This window comes from Anser brachyrhynchus, assembly GCF_964034855.1.
Source record: "Anser brachyrhynchus genome assembly, chromosome: 4".
NCBI classification, from domain to species: Eukaryota; Metazoa; Chordata; class Aves; order Anseriformes; family Anatidae; genus Anser; species Anser brachyrhynchus.
Window position 1 is genome coordinate 38,743,269 of NC_137698.1, and position 13,182 is coordinate 38,756,450.

At 43.7% G+C, this 13,182-nt stretch overlaps 1 long non-coding RNA gene across 2 annotated transcripts in view; it reads left to right on the top strand.

The window, feature by feature from the left end:
• Nucleotides 1–13,182, top strand: part of LOC308194749 — a 34,281-nt gene that overhangs the window by 12,874 nt on the left and 8,225 nt on the right. Inside the window, exons 1-2 of one of the 2 annotated variants that reach the window (XR_013950830.1) lie at nt 2,354–5,188; nt 7,235–7,322. This is a non-coding gene — a long non-coding RNA (uncharacterized lncRNA). Of the gene's footprint in view, nt 1–2,353; nt 5,189–7,234; nt 7,323–13,182 lie in introns of those variants that run through there. The other variant, XR_013950829.1, reaches the window with a different exon arrangement.

Consider the following 13,182-nt stretch of genomic DNA (forward strand, 5'->3'; position numbering starts at 1 on the left):
TAGTGTTGTTAGCCTTTGTGATCCCATGAGTCCACCAGAACAAAACCAGTGTAATGTGTTTGTTTTGGTTGTTTTGTTTTTTTTTTGTGTGTGTGATTCCAGGATTATCTGTCTGCATTGTCTCCAACTGACATTACAGTGGGGTATTTCCTTGACGTTAGTCAAATATGTTAATTTTGAACGCAAAAGTAAAAAGAACTTTAAATCAGTTGTTTCATTGTAAAAATTGTCACGGTAAAATTTGTTGGGTGTTAATTCAGTATATTGTTCTTTCTAAAGATTGGAACAGTAGGTATACTTTAATAACAGCAGTTGAATGTTGGTGCTTTGTAACTCTTTAAGTGCTGATTTATGCACTTTAATTACTGTTCTTGTAGTAAGGGGTTGGCCTTCTGACAAGACAGTTTCTCGGCCTTTAGAGGCTGGCTCAGGATGTTCAAAGCATCGTCACCCTGCCAATATAGGGGAGTGATGGAAAACTGTAACACAAGGCTGGCTATTGGAAAGTTTGAAAGGTCAGTTTGAAAAGTTAAACCCGTAAGAGCTAAGCATTTTAAGGCCAGCTGACACTGAAGTCATGTTTTCTTTCCGACATCATTCAAAGTACGTGAATTTCAAAATGGCAATGGGCATGTGAAGTCCACCAAAGTTTGACTTAAAGGTAGGCAGGAATATAATCTAGGATAGGGATTAAACCCGCAGAATTGTTATAAAATACATGGCCGTTATGGCTGAGCTAGGGTATGCTTAAGAACATGTTCAATTTCTGCTGGTAGCAGGGAGTTTGTAGTTGCCTATAGATTTATATTGCCATTGGTCAAATGTGGTCCACAGGCAATTTGATATAGAGTTATGCTTCCTCCCTGTGAAACTCAGTAACAGAAAATCGGATCACACACAAAATAAGGCTTTTAGGCTGGGTTTACTTCTGATTGTGCAAATACAGTAGTATCTTGGATGCCCAGAGCTTTTATGATGTGTGTAAGCCCCAGAATATAAATAGATGCCAGGATCAACTAAGAGGTTTCTCCAGTTATGTCAGGACATTTTGGCAGCTTGTCTGAGGCTGATTCCTCAGCTTGCTCTTAAGGAATGTCATTTGATTTTGTATTTCCGCCGCTTGCATGTATTTTATGTGTGCGTTGCTTATCTCTGCTGTTGTAAATGCATGCGTTTTCTCCAGCTGCCTAAAGCCAAATAGCAAGAAGAGAGGCTCTGAACAGTGAAATGCAATGTGAAATCAGAAATACTGGTGGGACCTTACCACGCTTTGGTGGTGTTTTAGTCCTGCACCATACTTCCCCCATCTGCTCCACAGGGACAAACGGTCTCTCCCAGCGTAGTTTACAGCAGTGGAAACTGAGCCATTGGGTAGGGAAGGGACTGGCAAATTTCACAGAGCAGCTGTGTCAGAGCTGGGAGTCTGCGTAGCCCCAGCATTTATGGGAAATTCGTGTCTCTTGCTGACCTGTGCTTCCCTGGCAGACCTCTGCAAGAAGGCTGGCTCTTCTGTCTGTAGAGAAGCTGCTGTTGACCCAGCAGTGAAGGCAGATCCCAGCAGGGTGGCAGAGCTGCTGTCACAAGAGAGCAGATGGTTGGGGTAGTGAGACCAAAAGCATTTTAAGCATGAAACCAGGCTGATCAAATAAGCTCTTTTAATGGAGTTACACTGTCAAAGCTGCTCAGTTTTTGTCTCTGGAAGAGCTGAAAAGAGCTTTGCAAAGGGCAGGATTCAGTCTATGCTGGGGGTGTAGCTTCTTAAAGGCCAGTCCCAACTGGCAGTGCAGCATCTTTTATTTTTAAACACCTCTAGGAGACAGGCTCTGAAGAATAGAAGCTTCTGGCTGGAAGGGAAAACATCTGAACTCTCGTATATTTCACTGGAAACATTTATAGGGTAAATCAACGCTATTACAATGTATGAGGCTAGCTCATGTGTCAAAAGCAGTTTAGCTACAGCAGTAACAGTAGTGAGCTCTGCGGTTTATTAATTTACTCTATCTTAAAACAATATATAACAAAGAATGTGGGCCTGTGTGGCATTGGGCCATACCCAGCCTTTAAAATGATCAGAACTATGAAACAGGTGAAAGAGGAAGAAAATACTTTTATTCCTTCAAATATCCCTCCTGCTACCTCCTAAATACTAGTTTGTCACCCTTGTCTGACACTGTCATGCTCATACTTCACGTTGGCCCTCAGAGAAGGGATGAACAGTCTGTTTTAAGGCCTGATTATTCAGAGTCCTCTGCTTTGCAGACATTTTACCAAACAATAAGACAGATCCTGTTTCCATCCCATCCTCTGAATGTCAGTGCAATGAGCTCAGACTATTTTTGGTGGTGGTGGCAGAGCAGATTTAAAAGGATTAAATAAAGTAGTAGCCAAAGGTTTGGAGTCTTCCCCACCTTTTGCAGCCTTATGTTACCTGCATCAATATTGTATACAAGTCAGGGAAGAGTTGGTTCGTGGTGTTCTTGTCTGGGTGTACAAAAGACGGATGTGCTTTAACACCCATCACTGTTAATGTGTGTTGCTATATGCACATAAACTCTTGCATGCCCACAGGCCTCTCACATTTCTTTGAAGCCTTTGGGTATCATTACTTTTTTTTTTTTTTTTTTTTTTTTACTTTGGATGTTGCAAGAACATATCTGGGATGCAATTCCGGATTGGGATAGAGCAGAGTATGTATTTTACATGTATTTATGAAACACAAACTGTGCCAATCTTGCAGTATATCCAATTGTAATCATACCAGGCTTTCAAAGTAGCAGCAAAAAACAGTCTGGATCATCGTGAGAAGTACCTTCATCTAATTACAATGTGGGGTTGCTTTTTGTTAAAGCGGTGCTTTTTCACAATCCCACATACACACAATTTTTTTTCTCCTTAAAATGTCTTTACCTGGTCTCAGCTCAGGGGAGCTCAATTGCAGTGGCTTGAGAGAGACTGTCAGAACCCTTTCAGGAAAATGGAGAATGAGCACATCTGCACTGCGGTGTAAAGGCTGCATGTACGTGGTGATCAGTGAATACCTGGGGCATACAGCTAGGCAGGGGCTAAATATTCCTCACCTCCCATGTTTCAGACATCCTCCTAAATTAAATGTTTCTGGAACAACCTGTAAATCTCCAGAGAAGAGGTACAGCCTGCCTCTCCCATTCAGCAGAAGAGGAGGAAATGCACTATACAAAGCTATTTCCCATTCTTCTCTTTGACTTGCCTTGTGAGAGACTTAATGTGTGCCACAAAAGCTACCAGCCTGGAGACGGGGTGTTATGGACCTTGCGTTCACATAATGTTTGAGGGGAGAGTTATACAAAGTCACATTTCTTTTGTCAGCGCATACGATTATGCCTGAAGATTAGAAGGAACTCTCCTAGATGCTTCACCCTGTGGAAATCAGGGTGGCGTATGCTCAGTGATTCGCTCACAGGCTAAAGCTGCTGTGGCCCAATATGATCATCTTGCCTGACTGCCTGTATAATACAAATTGGCAGCATTTCAACAATGAATAATAATAACTCATTAATAAGTTATGGGAGCTGAGAGTCAGTGGTGTTTCCAGACGTGAGAATACTTCCTGTAGCACACAGCCCCACTGGCTCTGTGCATGGTATCTCTGGTTTCCAGCAGGTTGTCTTGGGAGAATTGAGGGCCGGTCTGTGAGATGCAGATCCTGTATGACTTATGTCTGGATCAAAAGGAGGTTTAAAGTCTTTCCTGTTGCTATTGACCAATTGGAAGCGGATCCCCATGCCAGCGTGATTGCTCTGATATGTGGAATGCAGGGGATTAAAGGAGATTCAGCAAGAGATTTGAGGACATGTTGGTTGTACATCTTTTGTCTCCCTCGCAACTCCTAGTAGATTTGAGACAACATAGCACTTGCTATTTTTTAACTTGCTAACCCTGGAGAAAGATCTTTTTTAATTAGTAGATGACTTCAGCTCTAAGGATTCTTTTCATCCATACTCGCATAAGGAAGTTTAATTTCATCTTTGCAGAAATCAGCTGTGCTTAGGAGGCGGGACATAAATTGTGCTCTTGTTATATATGCTTATGTTTAGCCTTTTCCGATGCCTCTAGGAGATAAGGCAGATCTTAGCGTTTGCTCGGGTAGGTGGTGAATCAGACCCTCCCTCCTGGCCAGCTCTTCCACGCAGCTTGTGTTACAGGTGTTCACGATGGTGTGCCGCTGTTATTGCCTGCATCTTCATCCTTTAAGAGGCTCTGTTGGTAACGTTGGCACCCAGTGGCAGCGTGATGCTTGCTTCACCCCAGCTACCAGGGGAATGTAGCAGAGCCAGTCGTTGGCATAACTGAAAAACTGACACTTTTCCAAAGTGCCTGCTCTAGTTAAGCATTCAGCTGCTCCTAAACTTCTGTCAGGTGGGATGCCCTGTTCCCTGAGACTTATTTGGAAGTCTTGTGCGATTTGGCCACGCTAACAGAGGAGGCTAATGGCAGGGACAAGACCTGGAGCCAGGTACCCAACTGCCACCCTTGAGCTGTAAATCCCAGGCCCTGCGCCATCCTCACGCTTGCTGTACCCCAGGTGGCAGGTTGGAGAGCACCTGGGGACCGTGACACAGCTCCGTTGAGAAAGACAGCATAGGAAGCTGATGTTGTTGGTGCCATATTTGCATGGGCAGGTCTTGAAAAGGACATCCCCTAGAGAATATCTTCTTTCTTATCTTCCTTCCTTCAGTTCTCTCTCTGACCTGTGCAGACTCAAGTCAGGTCCAGCCCTCTCACATCTAAGGCAGGCTTTGATTCAAATTCTCTAGGACCGGTGATATTCCTGACGCGTCCCATGACTCTCTGCTCAGTTCCTGCTTCATTTGTGTGCACGCCTTCAGCTCCTTTCTGCCTTTCTCCCCGTCACCCTCGCCATTTCTTCCCGTGATCCTTGCGGCCTCTCCTCACCGACTAGAGGCCCTGCCCTCATCTTCCCTCTCCCGCTTGCTCACACCCCAAGCCCACCACCACTTCCCCTTCTCCCCCTTGACATCTGTGGACCCTCGCAGCTTTCCTTTGGCCCTCAGAGCAGTTGTGCTTCGACGCCCAGAGCCCGGCCATCGTCGCCTGGGGCCTGACAGGGGAGTGGGCCGCCATCCCGTGTCGCGTTGCTTAGCAACACCTTCCTCCTCTGACAGCCATCTCCCCTCCAGCGCCTGCTGAGGTAAGCTCAACGCCTGAGAGCAATATTACAGCCGCGGTTGCTCCCGTCGGTCCTTGCTTATTATTTATGGTTATTGCCATGAAAGGATTTGGGAATATTTCTTCACATCCTTCCTTGTTTAAGACAGATATTCTTACATACTTTTGTGGCATGCCTGCATAATTAATGAATGGTCACTGCATTTTGGTGTACATGGCATGCAGTCTTAGCTTTTTTCTTTTCTTTTTTTTTTTTTTTGAAGTACTTGCTAGTTCTGGGCGTTTCTATTTTTCAGCCCCAAATTGAAACACCCAGGGCTTTCTACTCAAAAGTATAAAAATCTGATGTAAGACAGTCAGGCTTAACTGCTTCAAATTGTGGACAATGCTTTTATGTGCTCATATATTTAACAAATTCTGCTCTGAATCACTTTCTGTCCATTTTAAAAGGACATTGATGCTAACATTAAGATTTCCAAATGAAAACATTTCCATGAACAGAGATAAAGCAGCCAGGGCTTTTCCTGATGTCTGAGTTCTCTACTTTATCTGTCTGCACTTTCCTCCTCCACACTAAGTCCAGTTTAGTCTTTCTGGTTTGCATTTGTGGATGTGCTGAAGAGGAACTATAGCTTCACTTGTCTTCTGTTTTTCTCTAAAACACTGCAGCAAGAAAGACAGACTTCCTTTTTTTTTTTTCCTCTGATCTTACACAGAAAATCCTGCTGAGGTACTCCCTTGGCTTCTCCTTTCTTGATAAATATTTGTTGCTCAGGACAGATCTGGAAGGCTTTGTTCGTGCTGCTGGCTAGTTATGTGCTGCTGGATCGTCTGCTGAGCTTTGATTCAACTCTAGATAGGTTTTATTCCATTTGCTAGCACTGAGTGACTTTCTAGCTCGTGAAAAGATCTGACAGGCAGGGGAGAAGTTTGTTTTATATTGGAGTAGCGCTCTGCTGTGACACATGCATATGTATATCTGCCATTGCCCTCTGCTGGGATATGCCAGAACTACTGGTGTGGGCCCGCCGCTAGCTGAGCTGGAGGAGCTGGTTTAATTTCCTGAGTAGAAGCCTCTCCTTTACTTTAAGAAATTACCTGTTTTGGATGCATGTAGCTGCCTGGCAAGAGAGATAGGTGCTTTTGTTCAGCAGGTGACTGTCACGTAGCGCTCAGCACAACAAGCAGCACAGGAGCTAACCTAGCACATAAACCAAACATCCACCCCACTGGTTCACATGCTGTGGGTGAACATAAAAGCCATCTCTGTTGTAAAGCAGAGTTTAAAAAAAAAAAAGAAATAAAGAGAAAAAAAAAAGATGGGGCTGTAATTTTTTTTAACTCATGCAGCTCTTTTTATGATTGAGCTGGCTTTACAGTTGGTAGGTATATACAGAGTTGCTCTGCTCGTCACTATCCATTTTAGGTTGTACATTTGGTTATCATTTGTATATTTTAATCTGTTGGAATTGAATGCAGATACAGTTTCTGAGCACAGTGCTGAGGTATGTTGCCTGATCTACATCTCTACTCAGCACAAGGGTCAGCAGAGGAATGAAAGTCCCAGTCTAAAAGCTGGAAAAAAAGATGGAAGAGTCTGAATCCACTTTTGAATCCAGTTTTCCCACAGTTGGGGTTGTTAAGGTCAGTCTTTTTGAAAGGGCTTTATAGAGTGAAGGCCTTTGAAAGGCCTTAAATGAAGACCTTTATAGAAATGAAGGCCTAGCACTAAGACACCACAACAGAGAGGTACACCTGTGAGGAGGAAGCAGCTCCAACTTTTGTGGTATTGCACCAGCTGGGAAGGAAGAGAACGATATGGCCTAGCTGTTCCTCAGAGAAGGAAAACAGGCCATAAATCCAGATCACTTAGCCTAGACAGACTGGTTTAGCCTAGACAGACTGATTTAGGAGGAAGTTCTCTGAAATCAAACCAGGACAGAAGTGATATGTGGTAGCAACCCACTGCCAGCCCTTCCTTTATGGAAACTGCAGCAAAGAGGAGCAAAGGTATATTTTGTGGAGGGTGGTTGGTTGGTTTTTAATTCACACTTCTGTTGAAACACAGACTGCTCCATGGCCGAATTGAGAGATCTGAGAGAGTTTCATGGCTGCACTGACCAAGTCACCTAGTCAGCAGTGGCTCTGCACTTCAGGTAGGTACAATAGCTTGTGAAAGAGGAGTCCTGTGAAATTCTGCACAGATGTGGAGAGTGCTTTGAAATTCATGAACGAGCGCAGTCCAGTGGTGTGTAGCTTTTGGTTGTCTTAAGCTTGTAACCCCCTAAGAGTTTTCTGGTGGAAACGAAATGTAGAATGGTCTTGGGGTTGTTAAGTCACCTTCCAGAGACCACTTAGAAGTGGTTCAGGATCACCAGGCAGAGGACCAGCCCTTTAGTGCTAATCAATTTGCTTAAGTTCAATTTTGCCATCAACTATCATCAGTTGTTCCCTTGGAGGAAGGAAGCCTGAAGAGCTCAAGCACATTGCCTACTGTTTCTCTAGGCCAGGTTTCACCAGTTTGAAGAGCAGGAACCACAGCATTATGCACCCATATTCCTGCTGAAGCGCAGCTACTTAAGGCAGTACTGAAGGGCTAGACTCTCAGAGCTGGGTGTGACAAACCAGCTCTTTGTTTCTGGTGGCCTGTTCCTCCCCAGTACCTCTGTGCCCCACCTGGAAGTTTTGTTGATACAACCAGGGTTAGCCTGTAAACCAGATGAGAAGGCAGGAGGAACAGAACTGGCAGTAAAGAGGGGAAGGAGTGTCTGCTCAAAGCATGACCTGGTAAAGCTCATGCAGAGGCTAGCAGGAGTTAAACCATGTAAAGTGGGAGTGCAATTAATGTGTACTTTTATTGGTCACCTTACCCTGGTGGTTGTCTGGATCAGATAATATCCCTGTGCTGACTGAATTGCCCTTCTCAACACAGTGAGAGGGTATTGTAGAGTACAGGTAATTGCTGATAAATTAGCAGATTTTGAAAATAAAAGCCATTCCAGTTCTAGAATGGCCTTAATACTCTTTGAACAACCCAAATGTTTCTCGATATAGTTCATTTAACCAGCTCCAAAACAGGGAATGTAGAAATAGGTAGCATTGACTTGGGACATTTATTTTTAGGTAATACTTTTTGTTCCCTTTTTCAGCATCAGAACTACTTTCATCTTCTTCAGAGGCAGAGTTATAAATATCTTCCATTGAGATCGTGGGCCTCTGACATGAGCGTGGAGCAATTCTCCCTGCTGCACATGACAATCATATTTTCTTCCATTCCACAGCACTCTCACACCCCTCTGATAGAAAATGCCCTCTCAACTCCTAAAATCCATTAGTTATTTTCCTGAGGAGGAAGGGGGGACTCCTGGGAAGCTACACAGTATGTGTTGTATCTATCAAATATAATATGTTCCATTTCTGCCTATTCCTAAGCAGCATTATGCACTTCACTTCCTTGCATTTCAGAGGCCTGATTCTTCTTTGTTTTATACCTTGTGTAATCAATAGCATGTGCAAATTGCTCCTGTCCTTGCTCTCCTTTGCTCACTGGTACCTTATGCAGTGAGGTCCTTGCCCATGACACTGGTACCACGATGACTTCAGAGTGACAACACTTTATTTGTCAATATATTTTACACAAAGGACGGAGCAAGAAAGAATTGAATGTCTCTATTAATCCCAAATTCAGTTCCTGCTCTCAAAATTTGTCACAAAACCCAGACAGACATGTAGCCCCTAGCACTTAGCCTGTCTGACAATGTTCTCCTGCTACAATCCTGTCTGCACCACTTGTCAGAAAAAATGGTATTTCTGATGGGGACTAGTGGGAGCTACACACAAGTGCTTCATGTATTAGCTGCTATTTCTGACCAGGAACAGCTCAAGTGTGACCTGTCTCACAAGGCTGGTTTATGGCTTCTGCAAATTATTGAAATGCCCATGGAGACACAGCAGGCGCACAGAGAGTTTCCTTGCCACTTGCAAGGAGAACGTTGGAATTGCAGCACCCAAGGCTGTTCTTTTCCCTCACCTGCATCTCAAAATGAGAAGGGAGCAAAGAGGAGATGAGAGGCTGCAGGTTATTTGCCGAAGTTGTGGAAAAACAATGCTCTAGAGGAGGACCAAGAGGCAAGTTTTGGTCTATTTTCTCTAACTGATACTTCTTTAGGAAGCCTTGCTCAGTTAGTCTTAAAAGAAAAATGACTGAAGAAAATAACTAGGCCTTCCCTTACCATTTTATTTATTATTCTATGTGCCAAAGTCAGGAGTTGCAGGTTGGGAAGTAGGATTTCCACTATCTTAACTTTGATGTGCATCATCATATAAATTGTGTTTAGTTTCCCTGGTGGTTAAAGCTATGCACACATTACCATACGTGGACATGATTATGTAAGCAGTGTTCTTTTATAAAATATAGCTTGAAATAATCACAGCATGACCATGGGTGTAGAATATTGGAATTTACTTCCAATACAATAAGTTGTATTGTTCCAGTATCGTTCATGAGTTATGCTAGTTTGAAAGCAAAGAAAAGCACTTTAGGTCACTTTGGAACTTCATCCCTTCCTAATTTCCTGGGGGCATTATTGTTCTTTTGCTTCTTAATCAGGATCTCATTTTTGGCATTTGCTAGCTCTAGTATTATTTTCAGATGTTGGTTCTGTTTTTACCTGTCACTCACTCTAAACCTTGCTCTTCCCCAAAGGGGTTCGGAAGGAGGCCAGCTTTTTAATGGGGAAAAAGATTAATATCCCAAACACTTTTATATTTTGAAATTAAAGCGCTACTTCTACTTGGAGGATAAATTGATTTTACATTGGTTTAAAATGCAGAAATTACGTTTCAAATTAAAGTTTGATGTTTCTTGAAATAATTTTTTTGCTAAAAACACACTAGTGGAAGTGTTCAGATCAGTGCAAAAAACAGGTCTCAACAAAGGTGTTGCTTTATTTAATCCCTGCTTTTTGCAGTTTTGAGTTTGCTCTATTGCTTATAAGCTAAAAATTTAGGGATGTAGTAATCTTGAGAAATTGTGCCTTTCCAGCTTATAAACCAAAATTTATAAGAAGAGTAAAAAATCTTCTTACGTTCTTTAAAAGAAGAATAAGGCAATTTATACAGAACAGAGAATGGGATGTACTTTTTTTTTCAGGCACATCCCTATGTTAACACAAGTCATGAACTCATGTCAGATCCCCTTTATTTCAAACTTCAGGGATAACTTGGAAGCATTCTGTATAAGAACTACAAGGCAGGTCCTTTTCTTTCTTGTCATCCAAAACAATGTCAATGTGACAACTTCCAGTACTTATTTTTTTTTTTTTAAGACCACTTGTCTTTTTAAGAGAAGCCAATGAATTAACATTTTTGTCAATGCATACATGCTACCTCTTGAGTGTGTGATGTACTGGCAGGGTCCACACATTGATCAGTGCATTTAGTACAGTTGTCAGGGCCCTACATCTGAAAGAGGAAATGAAATACACCTCATTGCTTTCCCTTTTGTGCTTGACTGTTGTAATTACCTAGCATATAGCAAGCATGAAGGGAGAACTGGAATAAAAAAACATACGCATCTAAAGGAAAAATGAAGTAGCAGAACACGATCTGACTTAAACCATTGCCTGCTACCACCTGGAACATTATTATACGGGTGTTGAGCTGACCCTGCTTGAAAAGCACAAGAACCCCTGCCCTGAACCTCAATGCCTTTAACTGCTACATGGCAGCATTCGCTTTCTAATTGAAGTCAATGATTTCATAGCTTTGGGGATCTGGCATGTGGAATAAATTTGCCACCGTCATAGTTTACAAATGAGCGTTGCTATTTTACGGTGCTAACAGACCAGAGCCACTTGTCTGCTCCCTCCCATATAGGAGCAAAGTGTTCATAATGCACAGAAAGCCTTGTTTGATTCTAATGGGTGGTATCTCCTTCTGAGAACTGAAACATATTTGCTATTTTGGCACCAAATGAATGCTTTTCACGCTGTTGCCAGGCTCAGATTGTGTTGGTTTTTGTTTTGTTTTGGTGGTGGTGGTTTTTTTTTCCCCTTGCTAATCTGAAGAGGTACCCTTCAGTCAAGAGAGGCAGTCTAAGAAAATCCTCTCCTGCTGTAAACCTCTGAGCCTGTGTTTAGCATAGAAATGAATTTCATGAATCAGATTAGGAAGCAGAAGGAAACTGTATGAGCCTAGAAGAGCCTCAGAGCCACCATGTACACAACAGGAGCACTAAAGACAGCTGGCCTGGGCAGGAGAGCCGTGGACCAGCAGTTCAGATTTGCCCCAGACAGGCCCTTGCTCACCTCCCTCCAGGAACAAGGTCACCAGGCACTTTGCCTTGCTTTCCCTCACTGTCTTCTGAAATAACCCGTTGCACTGCACTTGGGGACCTGGGATGCCGATTGCCAAGTGCTGGCATTTCTTTGTTGGTGAGTGGTTGGTACCTTGAGTCGTCCCAGCACGGCTGTGACTTGGTGCACAGCCATCTCTGAAGCGCCGTTCAGTCATTAGCACGTTCCTAATTTGTGCTGAAGCTTGTCCCCAGATGTGTGCACAGCTGCAGGGGAACAAGCAAGGTGATGGCCCCACAGCCTGCAGCTCCGTATGGGGCAAATCCAGCTCCCTGTCTGCGTGTGCCAGAGCTGTTGGTTTTGTATCAACAAAAGGGAAGTCTCGGGTTGGCTGGCTTTGTTTATGTTCTCTGGTTTAACTGAAGGGCTAGGGCCTCTGCCTTCTGAAAATCAGCTTGTCCTCCAATGCCCTCTGGTGACGGGAACTAATTAGATGCCACTGCTATTATTGAATCCAGTTGCAAAACACTAATGTTATTTTATTCCTGTTACATATTGTAGGCAAATATTACAATTTAGCGCAAACAGGAGTCAGTGATTCACTAGTTTGCATAGAAGCCTCTCTCTGTAATTGCTACAGCCCTTCCTAGGAGTGCAAAAATAAACATGTTTTAGAGACACCATAACACAGAGGATCTCCAAAGGTGATCCTTTAAATATTTTAGTCCTGGTCCTTAATGCACTGAAATGCACAGTGACCAGTTGGTAAATGGTGAAAAGCATTTTTAAAGTAAAAGTGCAAAAATGCTGAAAAAACTTCCATAAGCCAAGTCAGATTTCTGTTTCCTGAGCCTAGTGAGCTTCTGTGTGTATTGTTTTATTATTATTATTATTATTATTATTATTATTATTATTATTATTATTGTTTCTCTTACTATTTGCAATCTGTTCTTCCAAAAAAATCCCAGAGATGACGTGCTTTAAGAACAAAGTCCTCCAAGAAATTGCGGCTACAGCACGCTGCCATAGGCTGAGTGCTTACAGCTCCGTTATTAACCTGTGACAAAGGGAGTTTGTAATTGGAACCGCCAGCAGAGCCTTGACTGCAGAGGGGGACAAGGCCCAGGTATAATTCGATAAGCTACTTGGGCGTGCAGATCCGCAGCCGTCAGTAGCTGCTCCCAACGGCACCGAACATCCACGCGCTGTGTCTGCGGGCTCTGTGCGCCGGTGGCTGGCACGGGGCTGCTTCTCAGCCCTGCCCTTTCCCCTACAGCAAAGCAGCTGTGAACGCCAGGCAGGATTGCAGAAGCACGCCAGGAGTTACGCTCCAGCCTCCGCTCTGTGGGACGCTGCAGGAGAGAGGGCAGTGGGGACAGGAATGTGCGGCAGCTGCCGACTTTCGGCACCCTAAGAGGGAGATCTGGAGCCTCAGAAGTTGTGCCAACCTTCCTGCTTTGTGTTAGGAGAAGGTCCCGCCCAGGACGGGTGCATCAAAGAGCATTTGTTCTTACATGTATTGGGGCACTGCTCTGGAGGAAAGATGGCCAGAGCGAGCTGGGTGTGCGTCGATTTTATCCCTCCTGCACAGCTGGGGTTTGTAATTCTCCCGTGTTTGCACAGTGTCCTTTCTGATGGTACCTGGGACTCTTACCTACACTCCCAAAACAGCCTCCTTGCCCTTTCCCTGCTCTGGGACCTATCAAACCTGTTGCTTTTC